Raw genomic sequence first — 4,664 nt, forward strand, 5'->3', positions numbered from 1 at the left:
AACGAGTGTGATACAATCATGAAGATATATGTATAGGCAAAGAAATCTCAAAGTACATACTTTCTCTTTGGGGAGAATAAGCTCAACTAAGCATTAATTAGGACTTTCTGTTCATACTTGTATGACAGAAAGTTAGCAGGACAACATTTTCTCAATATAATTACAAGGAATTTTTTGAAAGTACCTACTTTCTCTTGAAGGGGAAAACTATGAAATCTATTGGAACAAGTAGAGAAACGTGGGGCTCCCAAAACAGTCAAAAGCTTCTCTATAAACTACCCTTTGTTAAAATGCTTCTACTTCATTAAATTCAGTGTCTCTCTCTGCTAAAGAGATGACATAATGAGCAGGAACTGAAAGTTGATGAGTGTGCAATGGATCTAGAGTTGCCTTGGAAACAGTGGGAACTACCAATGAGTAAAGAAAAAGTGCTCATCCAGGAAGTCTTGGAATTGCCCCTCAAGGCCGTTTAACAGCATAAGTGAACTTCATAACCATGCCTGGAGGCCTGTGCCCACTTCCAAACCCAAAATCTTAGTAAGAATGACAGAAAACATAGCTTGAATATTCAGCTATGTGACCCTAAAGATAATAGAAGTCATCAAAGCAGGGACTTCATAAACATTTTCCATTAAAGGTCCTTTTGGTATGAGAAGTTTTCGCACAACCTTGATGTATAGGAATTTAAGACAGGCAAACAAATCAAACATTAGTCATAAAGAAATTAAATCAAGACAATTAAAAAAGATAATAAATTGATTTTAAAACGATTTTGGTATACCTACACTTTTGCTATTTATTAAAAAAAGCAAATTTGCATATGGATAGAATGGATATGCTTGCTAATTTTTACTTAAAGAATTAAATCTCAGTTGAATATTTTACACTGTAGGATATAAAGTGTCTTCAACCCTTTTCAGAGTTGATCACTATTTAGAATTTATGCTTTGTCAATGCTGATGATACTGCTTTGCATAAATATGTATTGCAAGATATATTTGAGGCCATGACAGAAATTGGTGGAAATTTTAGCTTAATTTCAACTCAAATTCATATCGGTGAAACCCAAGTAGCAACTTTTAAAACCAAACATTCTAGTGCAATAGAACCTGAAGATACACTGATTTGATACTTACATACTGAGAATAGCATTAGGAAAATATTAAAAGTCTGACTTAAACTACTATACCGTAATAACAGAAAATTTTATATGTATAACAATACACTGTGATTCATAGACTATAATAATCTTAAATCTGAGCTGAGGTGTTTCAGGCATTTGTTGGTATTCCTTGGTGTGATGTCATGCACAGTGCAGTGTGACTGCTGTATATTCAGACCAAACAGCCTCAGTGAAGTCATAGGATGGTTGATGGGAAGCCTGCCAGCGACTTTGGATTAACCACATAGTTGATTTTGAATTAGTTCTTGCATGTGCATTCAGAAGCCTATGATTCCTGTGGCCGGATGTTTCACAGCCCTCACCGTCAGTTACCTTGACTCCATAAGGCGTTGTAACGAACCCACAGTTCAAAAAGCTGTGATCTGAGCTGCACTTCCCTCCTCCAGTCTCACAAATTGCAGGACAGACACTGAGAATGGCAACGCTACTAATTTACACATGTGTAGTTCTCTGACCCATTTTATTTTATGAGACAGACTTAGTCATATCACTCTTCCGATATTGCAGAGGACTTTATTCCAGATGTGTAAATAATAAATAATTGAAATGAGACTTGATTCTCAAAGTCCTGCTTGTGAAACTTTTTCTTTTCTAAGGAACAACCCGGAGATCTCCAGGGGAGGAATAAGGAACTGAGTGTCAATCTCTCTGGACTCTGAAACAAGTCCTGGTAGCATTGCCTGTTGGCTCAGGTGCTGAGGCAAGTACATTTGTTCCCCTCTTCTCCATCCTGTTCAAGTTTCTGTTCCCATCCAAACCACAAACCCTTCTTCTTCAGGACATTTCTACAAGAAACACATACACACACATATATGATATATATGTGCATATGTTGTGGAATATTACTTTAAGTAGGCAAAGATGTCTTACATTTGTTTATGCTACATTTGTTTAATGATGTAAAGGTGTGTTGCATTTGTTTATGCTTCATTTGTTTAATGGTGTAAGGATGTGTTGCTGTTTTACTCTGCCTGCCTAAGGCACCTATTTGATCTAATAAAAAGCTGAATGACCGGTAGCTATGCAGTAGAGGGATAGGCAGGGCTGTCAGGCAGAGATAAGTAGTAGGAGGAATCTAGGCTTGAGAAAAGGGAGAAAAGAGAGAAAGAGAATGAGGGAGAAAAAGAGGGAGATACCTGGGGCTAGCCAGGCAGCTTCCTATCAGTCAGACTCAGAGTAGGACATACAGAATGAAAGAAAGGTAAAACAAAACAAAACAAAACAAAAAAAACCCTGAGGCAAAATGTAGATGAAGGGAAACAGGTTAAATTAAGTTATAAGAGCTAGTGGGACAAGTATAAGATAAGGCCAAGCATTCATAACTCTCTCTGTCATGATTTGGGAGCTGGTTGGTAGCCCAAAAGAAAGCCTGCTACCTACCTGCCTGCCTACCTACCTACCTACCTACATACATATATTTCTGAATTCTTATATCATTTAATTCTCAGAGCTTCTCACATAACACTTGACCACTCTGTAGTCTTCCATGATTGAGAACGATCACTGGATTATAAGTTCTTTGAAAGTAAATTATAAATTTGTGGTGTGAGCACTGTTCTCTCCCAATTTTCAGCAATGTTGGGCACAAATAAAATGTTTCTGTGCATTTATTGTAGCACCATGGTTTATATTACCTCCTATTCTGGAGCTGTAGTTATTGGTTGTCACTGTTTGCTTGATTTGTTGATTTGGGTAGAAATGTAAGTTTAAGGTTTGTGCTGGCCTCCCCCTTTTATGACTTCCCTAGCCTAAAGTCCTAGAAGCAACTAAACAGACTGCTACCAGACCAGAGCTCCAGATCCACTGATACGAGCTCACTCATTTTCCGTGCTAATGCGAATTCAGAAACAAGTGTGGCTGCTAGGAGCCTAAGCAGTTTGGCTGACTTTTAGCACATTTCTTACACTGTGAGCATGAGCTATAGGTTCTAAGACTTAATGGAGTTAAAATATAGAAAGCTAACAACTCCCGATACATGGGAAGCTCTGTTTTAGAATATTATTTTAAGATGTGTTACATTTGTTTATGCTGTGGAATATTTGTTTAATGATGCAAAGATGTGTTGCATTCTTTTATGTTGCATTTTTTAAAACTCTGTGAAGCTGTGTTACTTTGCCTGTCTAAAACATCTGATGGTCTAATAAAGCACTGAATGGCCAATAGCAAGGCAGGAAAAAGGATAGGCTAGGCTGGCAGGCAGAGAGAATAAAGAGGAGGAGAAATCTTGGAGGAGCAAGATCGAGAAAAGAAGGGGCCAGCTCCCCAGCCAGACTCGGAATAAGAAGGAAAGAAAAGATAAACAGAAGTAGTGAAAGGTAAAAGCCCAAAGGTAAAAGGTTGGCGGGCTAATTTAAGGTAAGGAAAGCTGACTAGAAATAAGCCAAGCTAAGGCCAAGCATTCATAAGAAATAATAAACCCCCACGTGATTTACTTGGGAGCTGGGTGGTGGGCCCCTCAAAGAGCCAAAAGAGTACAACAAATAACCAACAACAAAGCTTTTTACAATGGCATTTTATACCTCCTGCCCTGGTTCAATCTGCCCCTTTGTTTAGGGTAGACTGTTTTAACAAATACATTCATAAATGAATTATGCTATGCTTACCTACACTAAAACATTACTGACTCATTTGGCAGTCTTTAGAGGGTTAACAAATTAGAGAGCTCACCTCCATTCATCTTCAGCCTTGATGTGGTGGAGACACTGTTGTTTTGGAAGAATGCTTCCAAATTTACTCAGGGTGTCTCCATTTAGTGTGCCCAGGACTAAAATAGTGGGGAGAAATACTTTGGCTTCTTTTTATGGGCCAGGGATGAATCTCTAAAAGTCACATTAAAGGTATCTACTACCTAGGAGGGGAGAGAGGTTTAACCCATGGATCATGGAAAAATGACCTGTATTTCACCATCACAATAATGTGCATGCTTCAGGATATCTAAGCCACAGTGGTACCGGGAGGAACCAAGAAGAGTGTAACAGTACAAACCTATGAATGCTTCATCCCAAATAGTAGTTCATCCTGGAGGCAACAGCTGCTGACATTGTGGCCTCCAAGTTCCTTTCAGCTAAGTTTAAAGGGGCTGCAAAAAATGTCACTGGAAAATCAGCTGTCACAAAGGAGCTGCATAATGACGGAAGAGAGTGAGCTTTCAAATGATGTGTTTTCTCGTAGACAATAATAACGGTTTCATTATGACGTTTTCACACCTGTGACTGAACTTTGCTCACATTTGTTCCCCATTGCTCTCCCTCACCACACGCCGACCCTTTCCAAGCAGGGCTTTTAAATGCTCCGCCTTTTCAGATTTGGGTGCCCAGTCCATCTTACTTTGATAATGTTTTATTCATTCCCTATTTATAAATTCACACATGTAACTGTCCTCCCCTGTCGGGAAGACTATGCAGGCTGACTGGTTAAAAGGAAGAGGACTCAGGTTTTGAAATGGGAGGGAAGGAGCGTGTGTCGGCTGACCTTCCGTCAC

General features: G+C 39.0%; 1 long non-coding RNA gene across 1 annotated transcript; it reads right to left on the reverse strand.

Annotated features, from left to right (window-relative positions):
- Positions 1 to 1,676: 1,676 nt before the first annotated feature.
- Positions 1,677 to 4,286, reverse strand: LOC131912723 (uncharacterized). Its single transcript, XR_009379697.1, has 2 exons — positions 4,169 to 4,286; positions 1,677 to 1,968 (listed from the first exon to the last, which is right to left on the reverse strand). It is a non-coding gene; the product is annotated as an uncharacterized LOC131912723 (long non-coding RNA).
- Between the last annotated feature and the right edge of the window lie 378 nt (positions 4,287 to 4,664).

Source organism: Peromyscus eremicus, chromosome 6, assembly GCF_949786415.1.
Source record: "Peromyscus eremicus chromosome 6, PerEre_H2_v1, whole genome shotgun sequence".
NCBI classification, from domain to species: Eukaryota; Metazoa; Chordata; class Mammalia; order Rodentia; family Cricetidae; genus Peromyscus; species Peromyscus eremicus.